The sequence below is a fragment of the Rhinoraja longicauda genome, chromosome 11 (genome assembly GCF_053455715.1).
Source record: "Rhinoraja longicauda isolate Sanriku21f chromosome 11, sRhiLon1.1, whole genome shotgun sequence".
Classification (NCBI taxonomy): Eukaryota; Metazoa; Chordata; class Chondrichthyes; order Rajiformes; family Arhynchobatidae; genus Rhinoraja; species Rhinoraja longicauda.
The window spans coordinates 60,827,775-60,839,860 of NC_135963.1; the positions used below are offsets into that span (position 1 = coordinate 60,827,775).

At 54.0% G+C, this 12,086-nt stretch overlaps 1 long non-coding RNA gene across 1 annotated transcript; it reads right to left on the reverse strand.

Annotated features, from left to right (window-relative positions):
• Positions 1–243: 243 nt before the first annotated feature.
• LOC144597973 (uncharacterized) lies at positions 244–11,873 on the reverse strand. Its single transcript, XR_013547812.1, has 4 exons — positions 11,802–11,873; positions 9,590–9,664; positions 6,438–6,469; positions 244–4,862 (listed from the first exon to the last, which is right to left on the reverse strand). It is a non-coding gene; the product is annotated as an uncharacterized LOC144597973 (long non-coding RNA).
• Positions 11,874–12,086: the final 213 nt, after the last annotated feature.

Consider the following 12,086-nt stretch of genomic DNA (forward strand, 5'->3'; position numbering starts at 1 on the left):
TAGAATATGAGGTGCTGTTCCCCCAGTTTGTGTGTGGTTTTACTCGGCAATGGAAGAGGCCCAGGACAGAGAAGTTGGTATTGGCGGACCAAGGCCTTGGCGGACCAAGGGCAAATGTTCGATGAAATGGCCGCCAAGTCTATGCTTGCTTTCGATAATGTAAAGGAAGCCACACCGGGAATTAATTTAAAATTATAACAAAGGAAGTCCCATGGAAAAAACTCCAAACAGTCTCGATAAATCTCCGCAGAAATACGACTTTCACAATCCACCTACTTTTGCAAACAACCTATAGAAATCACTACCATTTGTTTGGAAGGATTTATACAATAGGTGAGCAAATTCAAATCCTAATTTGAAATCATGGATTCTTTCAGCTACCAAGATCCAATGCCTAGAAACTGCAGCATGATCCATTTGTTCCAATTTCTTCAGTTTGGATAATAGATTTCTCAGCCTTGTGCATTCATGTGTCCGTTACTCTCTGAAAGTGAGCAACATTAAGTGCAGTGAGGTATAAAAAGATAGCAGCCACTGAATGCCATCTCATTAAGACACTGTAAATGCCAGAAATTATTTACAATTAGCATGTCTTTAATGCAACGAATGCCTGCATCATTGTTTGTGCAGTGCCCCAGAGTGGGATTCATATAAAGCATTTCAAGATGAAGAACCACCAGCTTTCTAGGCTCAGACTCCTTAGAAAAGCTTTTATTACCTTGTTAGAGGCACAAATTAAACATTTCTTCCACCAAGATCTCACTGAGTAAGATGTAGCCTCAGAACTGCGGAGTGCCAGATTTCACCCACAGAATGATATTGTTCCAGAGAATGATTTTGGACAAAAATGTTTATAAATATCTGGAATAAGGGTCCCGACTCGAAACATCACTTATCCATGTTCTTCAGGGATGCCTGAGCCATTGAGTTATTCCAAAACTCTGTGCCCTTTTGTGTGTTAACAAGCATCTGCAGTTCTTTGTTTCGACTTAATGAAAATCAGTCTCTTCACAACGCTAACCTCAACTATCAACTTCTGTGGACTGTCTTTGGTTGCACAGGTCTGTGTTCATACACTAGTATGTGGTTATTAATTTATTGAATTATTGTTTATTATACATTATCTAAGTGCATTGTGTTTATAGGCCAGTTAAGTTGCATCAAGTAAGAATCTAATTTGAGCAAGGGTCTATCAGTCTGAAAAAGGGTCCGGACCCAAAATGTCACCTATCCAAGTTCTCCAGAGATTCTGCGTCTCCCGTTGAGTTACTCCGGCACTTTGTGTCTTTCCTCAGAACATAATTGTTCTGTTGTCAGTACATACGACATTTAAAAACTCTTGACTTCTGTACCACTCTGGGTTGTATAATATGAAGTCAGTACTAATCACAGCAGGATCTTCTTTCACTTTTGTTTTAGAGTTACAGTGAAGAAACAGGCCCTTTGTCCCACTGAGTCTGTTCTGCACTGACAACCCCATACACTATAGCATCATCCTGCACACAAGGGACAATTTAGTTTTTTTAGCAAAACCAATTAACCTACAAACCAGTACATCTTTCAAGTGTGGGAGGAAACAGGAACACTCAGAGAAAACCCAGGTGGTCAGAGGGAGTACATGCAAACTCCATACAGACAGCATCCGTGGTCATGATACAACCCGGGTCTCCGATGCTGTAAGATGGCAACTCTACCGCAGCGCTACCGTGCCACCCTAAACTGTCGTTTTATATGCGGCCGGTCCATCTTGCCTAGCCTGCCTCTGCACTTTTGTTTTCTTTAAACATTTGGCTGTTGAGATAATGCCATTTCCTGTGCTTGCAATTTGTATCCAGGAGCAAAAATAAGTTGGAGGCCAAAAGCAGCTCATGAATCAATGCTAAAGTGGTCACTGAGTATAATATCCCGTCACTAATTCAGAATAATGGTATATGGGGAAATCTTTCAACGCACCTCGCCGAGGTAGAGCTGTGCATTGTGTTACCGCCATGATTAGGGTGGAACCAACAAACTCATTGTTTACATTGTTGGTAGTGCTGCTGCCTCATAGCGCCGGAGACACGGGTTTGATCCTGACCTCAGGCGCTGTCTGTGTGGAGTTTGTAAGATCTCCCTGTGACCGCGTGGGTTCCCTCCAGGTGTTCAGGTTTCCTCCCACATCCCAAAGGTCATCCGTTCATAAGTGATAGGAGCAGAATTAGGCCATTCAATCATAGCTGATCTAGCTCTCCCTCCTAACCCCATTCTCCCCATAACCCCTGACCAAAGCTGCACAGGTTTGTAGGTTAATTGGCCTCTGTAAATTGCCCCATGTGTGTCAGGAGTGGATGAGAACGTGGGAAAACATAGAACTAGTGTGCATGGGTGAACGTTGGTCAGCCTGCACTCCTTGGGCAGAAGGGCCTGTTTCCATGCTTTATCTTTCAATCAATGAATATTCACACCTGCTAATACAGTCAATTCAGATGGCCCAAATGACCTAACTCTGCTCCAATGACATGAACTTATGAACTTGTCCAGATATAGGGGCTTTGAGAGAGATCCGACATATCTACCAATAACTCCAGTTTTCCACTCCGAGGAGAACAGTCTTACTTTCCTCTAGAACTGATATCTCACCAACTGGTTATTGCCTTGGCAAATCTGTAGTCTGACACCTGACATCAGCGAAGGTAGACACAAAGTGTTGGAGTAACTCTGCGGGTCAGGCAGCATCTCTGGTGAAAAATGGTGGGTGACATTTCGGGTCAAGGTGATTCTTCAGACTGAAAGTAGAGGGAAGGGAACTGGAGGTAGGAAAAGGCCCGAACAAATCAAGGCCGGCAACAGATGACCAGGGAAAGGTGGAGCCCATGATGGCCCATTGTTGGCTGGGGAAGAGGAAGCTGGCATCAGCAGTGAGCACAGCAGAGTTAAACACAACACTTCAGCACCTTCTGTAAGATCATCCCTCAGCCTTCTGTGCTGCTTGCCCAACCTCTCCCACCAGCTCAGGCTGTTATTCAGTTATTCAGTAACAGGGAGGACCACACATTAGTGTTACATAAGTAGACCCACACTCTGTTCAGACATGTTACTTCAGCGCCTTGCTTAGCGGTTCCTTAGGCTTTGTAGGCCTTTGTTGGCACAGCAACTGGTTTTCCTGGAAGTTAGGATTCTTGATTGTTTTCTGAGTAGTTAGGCTTTGTAGGCGCCAGTTAGCATGGCAAAACATTCTTGGTATATTTCTAGGCCTTGCTTGGCTTTTTCCAAGTTGTTAGGCTTTGTAGGCCCTGGTTGCACTATTATTGTTGATTGTTGTCTGGTTTTTATTTGTACATATGTGCATGTGAGTGTGTAATACTAGACCAGGTGGACCCGTTGGGGCCAAACCTCTCTGTATTGGTGCTGCACCCTCTCCTCCTGCACTCCCCTCTCCCCCCTCCCTCCTCCTCCCCTCGCCCTTCCCCCCTCCCCTCACCCTCCCTCCAACCCCCCTCCTCCTCCCCCTTCCATAGGTGACGTTTCACAGAGTGCTGGAGTAACACAGCGGGTCAGGCAGCATCTCTGGTGAATATGGAGAGGCGACATTTCAGATCGGGACCCTTCTTCATAGATTGCAATGGGAAAACAGGCCCTTTGGTCCACCGAGTCCTTGCCGACCATCGATCTAGTTCTATGTTATTTACTCTTCACCCTAGTTCTATGTTATTCCACTTTCTCATCCCCACTCTACACACTAGAGCAATTTGCAGAGGGCCAATTAATCTATAAACCTGCACATCTCTGGAATGTGGGAGGAAACCGGAGCACCCGGAGGAAATGCAAGCAGTCACAGGGAGAATTTGTAAACTCCACCCAGACAGACAGCACCCAAGGTGAGGATCGAACCTGGGACTCTGGCACAGTAAGGCAGCAACCCTGCTGCTGCGCCACTGTGCAGCCCAAACCACTAGCAACCTCTCCTGGTAGCTCAGGCCCTCAAATCCTGGCACCATCCTCCTAAAGCTTCTCCTCACCCTTTCCAACAGGGGGGAAAGATTTCACAAGAACCTGATGGGCAACTTCCTCCGCGCAGAGTATGGTGGGTGTTTGGAAGCAGCTGCCGGGAGGGGCAGTTGAGGCAGGTACTAGTGTAGGTGGGGTATGTTGGTCAGCGCGGGCCATGAGAGGGATGGATCGGGTAAACGCACAGTGTGTCTTGCCCAGAAGAGGGTAATCGAAAACCAAAGGACATTGGTTTAAGGTGAGGGGGGAAAGATTTAATAGGAACCTGAGGGGCAACTTTTTCATAGAGGGTGGATGTATGGAACAAGCTGCCAGAGGAGGTAGTTGAGGAAGGTTCTATCACAACTTTTAATTAGTTAAACAAGTACATGGAGAGGACAGGTACAGGGATATGGGCCAAATGCAGGCAGGTGGGACTTGTGCAGCTAGGGCATGTTGGTAGGTATGGGCGGTGTGCCAAAGCGCCAGTTTCTGTGTTGTGTGACTATGACTGTTCCCCAGGGATAGGGCCAGAAACATCGACAAGTACCTGGCAAATCCTTGGCATTCCACAATGTCAAGGCCTGTTCACGACGGGACTGAGGAATAACACACGGGGAGGGGTCTGGCTGAGTTTGCATTGGGTTTTAATGCAAGACATAGGACGGGTGTGATCCCGGGAGTGAGGGAGGGGATGGGGAGAGTCCTGACTGGGGGACATCCCCGGGACACCGCACATCTCGGCTCGCCCTGCCCCGGGGAGGGGGCTGCTTCTCTCTCCCCCCCCCCCCCCCTCAGTCTAGTCGCTCCCTGATCCTGAATCTTCATCTTCTTGGTCCGAGAGTTCCGCAACAGGAATCTAAGGATGGCAGCGATTCCGGTCAGCTGACTGAGTTCTGTGAAGAGAGAGGGAGGGCAGATGAGAGGGGTAGTGAGAGAGGGGGAGGCGAGGGGAGAGAGAACGGGGGCGTGATTACAGTAGATTCTCTCATTCTACACTCCCTACACTCCCCCCACCCCTTCCATTTCCCAGGACAGTGCCCCCCCTGTCCATCCCATGCAGATTCTGCCCTGTCCGTGCCCAAGCAGATTCTTCCCTGACCGTCCCATGCAGATTCCCCCCCGTCCATCCCATGCAGATTCCCCCCGTCCATCCCATGCAGATTCCCCCCCCCCCCGTCCATCCCATGCAGATTCCCCGTCAGTCCCACGCAGATTCTGCCGTCCGTCCCATGCAGATGCCCCCCTATCCGTGCCCATGCAGATTCCCCGTCCGTGCCCATGCAGATTCTGCCCTGTCAGTCCCACGCAGATGCCCCCCTGTCCGTCCCATGCAGATGCCCCCGTCCGTCCCATGCAGATGCCCCCCTGTCCGTGCCCAGGCAGATGCCCCCCTGTCCGTCCCATGCAGATGCCCCCGTCCGTCCCATGCAGATGCCCCCCTGTCCGTCCCATGCAGATGCCCCCCTGTCCGTGCCCATGCAGATTCCCCCTGTCCGTCCCATGCAGATTCCCCCTAAACGTGCTCATGCAGATTCCCCCCGTCCATCCCATGCAGATTCTGCCCTGTCCGTCCCATGCAGATTCCCCCACTGTCCGTCCCATGCAGATTCCCCCCTGTCCGTGCCCATGCAGATTCCCCCCCTGTCCGTCCCATGCAGGTCCCCGTTAATTCCCATGGAGATCCCCCCCCATGGACACTGCCCCCGTTTGTCCATATGCACGTTCCCTCGTCTGCCCCATAAAGACACACCTTGTCTGTCCACATGGAGTTGCTGGAACAAGCTGCCAGAGGAGGTAGTTGAGGCTGGGACTATCCCATCGTTTAAGAAACAGTTGGACAGGTACATGGATAGGACAGGTTTGGAGGATACGGACCAAGCGCAGGCAGCTGGGACTAGTGTTGATGGGGTATGTTGGCCACACTGACTCTATCCCTCCTGTCCACCCCCACATACATTTCCCCCATCTGTCCCGATAGAGACAGCTCCACCTGTCCGCCATCTCTCCAACCCACCCCCCAGTCTGTTAATGATGGTAAGTGTTGGGCCGAAGGGCCTGTTTCCACACTGTGTCTCTGTGACTCTATGAAGGGCCTGTTTCCACACTGTGTCTCTGTGACTCTATGAAGGGCCTGTTTCCACACTGTGTCTCTGTGACTCTATGAAGGGCCTGTTTCCACACTGTGTCTCTGTGACTCTATGAAGGGCATGTTTCCACACTGTGTCTCTGTGACTCTATGAAGGGCATGTTTCCACACTGTGTCTCTGTGACTCTATGAAGGGCATGTTTCCACACTGTGTCTCTGTGACTCTATGAAGGGCATGTTTCCACACTGTGTCTCTGTGACTCTATCCCTCCTGTCCACCCCCACATACATTTCCCCCATCTGTCCCGATGGGCACAGCTCCACCTGTCCGCCATCTCTCCAACCCACCCCCCAGTCTGTTAATGATGGTAATTATACTCACGTTCACCAGAAACATGAAGACTGGAGAACATCCTGTGTGAAAGAGGGACAGGGAGAGTGGAGGGGATGGGGAGAGGGAGGGAGGGGGAGGGGATGGGGAGAGGGAGGGAGGGGGAGGGGATGGGGAGAGGGAGGGGGAGGGGATGGGGAGAGGGAGGGAGGGGGAGGGGATGGGGAGAGGGAGGGGATGGGAGAGGGAGGGAGGGGGAGGGGATAGGAGGGAGGGGGAGGGGATGGGGAGGGAGGGGGAGGGATGGGAGTGGGGGGGAGGGGGAGGGGATGGGGAGAGGGAGGGAGGGGGAGGGGATGGGGAGAGGGGGGGAGGGGGAGGGGATGGGGAGGGAGGGGAGGGGGAGGGGATGGGAGTGGAGGGGGAGGGAAGGGATGGGGAGTGGAGGGGGAGGGAGGGGGGGAGTGGAGGGGGAGGGAGGGGGGAGGGAGGGGGGGAGGGGATGGGGATGGGGAGTGGAGGGGGAGGGGATGGGGAGTGGAGGGGGAGTGGAGGGGATGGGGAGTGGAGGGGGAGGGGAGGGGGAGGGGAGGGGATGGGGAGTGGAGGGGGAGGGGAGGGGAGAGATGGTGAGTCATACTGTCGATACTCTCCACACTTTAGACTTTGTTTTAGAGGTATAATAGGCCCTTGGGTCCACCAAGTCCAAGCCGAGCCATGATCACCCCACACACTAGCACTATCCTACACACACTGGGAACAATTTACAGAAGCCAATTAACCTACAAATCTGCACATCTTTGGAGTGTGGGAGAAACCGGAGCATAAAGAGAAAACCCACGCAGTCACGGGGAGAAGGTACAAACTCCGTATAGATATCACCCGTAGTCAGGATTGAACCCGGGTCTCTGGCGCTGTAAGGCAGCAACTCTACCGCTGTGGCACGCCCTACACACATCTCACCCAGTTGTCCTGACACACCCTTGTGGGTGTGAGGTTCACCACTCCTTCTCCCCATCTCGTGTCACTCCTTCTGTTCACTCCTCCTTCTTTACTCCTTGTACACCTACGACCGTGCCTGCCTCGTTGCCCTCTCTTGCCCAGAGGTGCAGTCTCTTGCCCAGGGTAGGCAAATCGAGGACTAGAGGACACATGTTTAAGTGTTGGAGAAAAGATTTAATAGGAATCTGAATGGGAACTTTTTCATACAAAGGGCGGTGGGTGTATGGAACAAGCTGCCAGTGGAGGTAGTTGAGGCTGGGACTATCCCAATATTGAAGAAACAGTTGGACAGGTACATGGATAGGACAGGTTTGGAGGGATATGGACCAAGCGCAGGCAGGTGGGACTAGTGTAGCTGGGACATTGTTGGCCGGTGTGGGCAATTTGGGCCTGTTTCAATACTGTATCACTCAATTACTCTATGTACAAGTCTAATTCAATTTCAAATTCGCAGACGACACCACCATAGTGGGTCAGATATCACATAATGATGAGGCGAGAGTACAGGAAGGACATTGAGAACCTGGTGTCCTGATGTTGAGACAAAGGAGATAGTGATCGACTTGGTACACACACCCCAGTGTGCATTGGCAGTGCCGAAGTAGAGATGGTTTGAAAACTTCAAATTCCCAGGAGTCAATATCACCAACAACGTCTCCTGGACCACCCATACTGAAGCAACAGGCAAGAAAGCACACCCATGCCTCTACCTACAAAGCATTAGGAAGATTGGCATGTCCCCAACACCTTTCACCAGCCCCTGCAGATGTGCCAGAGAAACCATTTTATCAGTATGCATCACAGCTTGGTTTGGGAACATCCAAGACTGCAATTACAGCAAATTGTGGACACAGCCCAGCCCAAACCAACCTTCCTTCCAATGACTCCATCTATACCTCACGCTGCCTCGGCAAGGCCAGCAGCACAATCAAGGACGAGTCGCACCCTGGCCACTCCCTCTTCTCCCCTCTCCCATCAGGCAAAAGGTACAGAAGTGTGAAAACACACCTCCAGACTCAGGGACAGTTTCTTCCCAGCTGTTATTGGGCAACTGAATCATCCTACCACAACAGAGAGCTGTCCTGAACCATCCTACCACAACCAGAGAGCTGTCCTGGACCATCCTACCACAACCAGAGACCTGTCCTGGACCATCCCACCACAACCAGAGAGCTGTCTGGACCATCCCACCACAACCAGAGAGCTGTCCTGGACCATCCTACTACAACCAGAGAGCTGTCCTGGACCATCCTACCACAACCAGAGAGCTGTCCTGAACCATCCTACCACAACCAGAGAGCTGTCCTGGACTACCTCGTTGGTGACACTCAGATTATCTTTGATCGGACTTTACTTTGCATTAAACGTTATTTCCTTATCATGCATCTGTACACTGTGAATGGCTCGATTGTAAACACTTGTTGTCTTTCACTGGCTGGTTAGCTCGCAACAAAAGCTTTGCACCGCTCCACAGTGACAATCAAATGAGCTGAACACTCCCCCGTCACTCCCACAATGTGGAAACGCAAACCCAATCACAGCCTCTCAACCGCTGTTGTCCAGTCACAGCCCCTGGTCTATTCATCCACGCACCCACCATCAGCACTGCTCAGCTAGTAACTCATCCAATGTCCCGTCACAGCCCCTGGTCTATTCATCCACGCACCCACCATCAGCACTGCTCAGCTAGTAACTCATCCAATGTCCCGTCACAGCCCCTGGTCTATTCATTCAGCCAAATCATCCAATCAAACCCTACAATCCATCAAATGACCGTTGTATCCAATCAGAGCTCATGAACCATTGAATTGATTCAACTGTCCAATCAAAGGGTCCATTAATTGGCCCAAACCATCCAACTAAATCGCCCGGAACAATAACTGACCCAAGCCCCCCCAGCCCTGGATCTGGGACGTCCGACCCCAGCCCCCCCCCCCCCCCCACTCCAGCCCTGAATCTGGGGACGTCTGACCCTACACACCCCTGCCCCCCCCAGCCCTGGATCTGGGACGTCCGACCCCAGCCCCCCCAGCCCTGAATCTGGGACGTCCGACCCTACACCCCCCCCCCCCCTAGCCCTGGATCTGGGACGTCCGACCCCCCCACCCCCAGCCCCCCACCCCCCCCAGCCCTGGATCTGGGACGTCCGACCCCCCCCTCTCCCCTCCCCGTTTTCTCGCATGGCCGAGCCCGCTCCTCACCTCACCGTCCCACCGTTGTCCCGTACGCTGTCCACCAGCCTCACATAGCGACTTCGCTTCGCAATGTCCTGGCTCCTGTTTACAGGGAGAAAGATGGGGAATGGTGGAGAGGATTGGCGATCTTCTCAGTGCATGTTCAGCACCGTGCGTGGTTCCCGGTGCCCGTGACCCTCAGTGAGAGCACGACGCACGATTCCTGATGCCCATATCCCATATCCAAGGCACCACGCACAATCTCAGTAACCCATTCCGGGAGCACCAGGCAGTTCAGTCTCCGTATCCATTACAAGCACCGCACACAGTTCCCCATCTGTGTCCATCACCATGAGCACCGTACATGGTTCCCCATCCCTGTATCCCACAGCGGGAACACTGTGCACATTTGCTGCGCTCCGTATCCATCACTGGGAGCACTGTATACTGTTCCCCATCTGTTTCCCACACTGGAGCACTGTGTACGGTTGCCCATGTCTGTATCAGCATGCACTGTGGTCCCTTTGTGTGGCACAGGAGACTGGAGCTGTGCAGGATGCTGTTGCTCAGGGATACAGAAATGGCAAGGTGCGTGGTGCTCTTGGCATAGGACATGGAGACTGGGAACCGTGCACAAGCTCCGGTGTGGATCAGTTCCACGCATACGGAGACCGGGAGCCAAGCACAGTGCTCCCGGTGTGGGACACCAAGACTGGGAACTGTGCACGTGCTCCCAGTCTGGGTCTGGCCTGGGGAAATGGAGACTGGGAACAGTGCGCGGTGTTCCAGTGTGGGATAGACAGGGAACTGGAGGCAGAGATATAGCGAGAGGAGAGAGATTGGGGGAGGGGAGGGAGGAGAGACATGGGGAGGGGAGACTGGGAGAGGGGATGGGGAGGGGGAGAGGGATGGGGAGGGGAGATGGGAAGGGGGGAGAGGGATGGGAGGGGAGATGGGAAGGGGGGAGAGGGATGGGGAGGGGAGATGGGGAGAGGGATGGGGAGGGGCAGAGAGATGGGAGTGGGAGGGGGATGGGGAGGGGAGAGAGGGATGGGGAGGGGGGGAGAGGGATGGGGAGGGGAGATGGGGAGGGGGGAGAGGGATGGGGAGGGGGTAGAGAGATGGGGAGGGGAGGTGGGGAGGGGGAGAGGGATGGGGAGGGGGAGAGAGATGGGGAGGGGAGATGGGGAGGGAGATGGGGAGGGGGGAGAGGGATGGGGAGGGGGTAGAGAGATGGGGAGGGGAGATGGGGAGGGGGGAGAGGGATGGGGAGGGGAGATGGGGAGGGGAGAGGGATGGGGAGGGGAGAGAGGGATGGGGAGGGGAGAGAGGGATGGGGAGGGGGGGAGAGGGATGGGGAGGGGAGATGGGGAGGGGGAGAGGGATGGGGAGGGGAGAGGGATGGGGAGGGGGAGAGAGATGGGGAGGGGAGAGGGATGGGGAAGGGGTAGAGAGATGGGGAGGGGAGATGGGGAGGGGAGATGGGGAGGGGGAGAAGGATGGGGGGGAGAGAGATGGGGAGGGGGTGAGATGGGGAGGAGGGTGAGATGGGGAGGAGGGTGAGATGGGGAGGAGGGTGAGATGGGGAGGAGGGTGAGATGGCGAGGAGGGGGAGATTGGGAGGAGGGTGAGATGGGGAGGAGGGTGAGATGGGAGGGGGGGTGAGATGGGGAGGAGGGTGAGATGGGGAGGGGGGGTGAGATGGGGGGAAGGAGATGGGAGAGGAGAGAGAGATGGGGGGGGGGAGAGATGGGGGATGGGAGGGGGTAGAGATGGGGGAGAGGGAGGAGGATGGGAGAGTGATGGGGGGATGGGAGGGGGTAGAGATGGGGGGGGGAGAGATGGGGGATGGGAGGGGGTAGAGATGGGGGGAGAGAGGGAGGATGGGAGAGTGATGGGGGGATGGGAGGGGGGAGAGAGATGGGGGGGATGGGGAGGGGAGATGGATAGGGAGTGGGAGAGTGATGGGGAGGGGGGGTGAGATGGGGAGGGGGAGGTGAGATGGGGGAGGGAGATGGGAGGGGCGAGAAATGGGGGGATGGGAGGGGAGAGAGAGATGGGGATGGGAGGGGAGAGAGATGGGGAGGGGCAAGAGATGGTGAGGGAGAGAGAGATGGGGGGGATTGGGAGAGAGATGGGGGGGGATGGATGGGTGGGAGGGGAGAGATTGGGGAGGGAGAGAGAAATGGGGGGGGGGGATGGGAGAGATTGGGGAGGGACGGGAGAGGAGATTTGTTACCTGAAGAGATGATCAGAGATGAGCAACGTTCCACAGCCAGGGCCTGGTTCGCTTTCTCCACCTCCTTCACCCTGCGTTAGAGAGATACAGTCTCCAACCAACCCTTGCACTACCATCCCCCTCAATCCCCCGCCCCACTCCCCTCCCCTCCCCTCCCATCAGGCAGAAGGTACAGACATGCTCAGTGCACACACACCACCAGTCTAAGGAAGGGCTTCTTCCACCCACTGTGAACGTACAGTCCCTGCCATAAACGTGGCCGCTTCTGATTGTTCGCTACCTCAT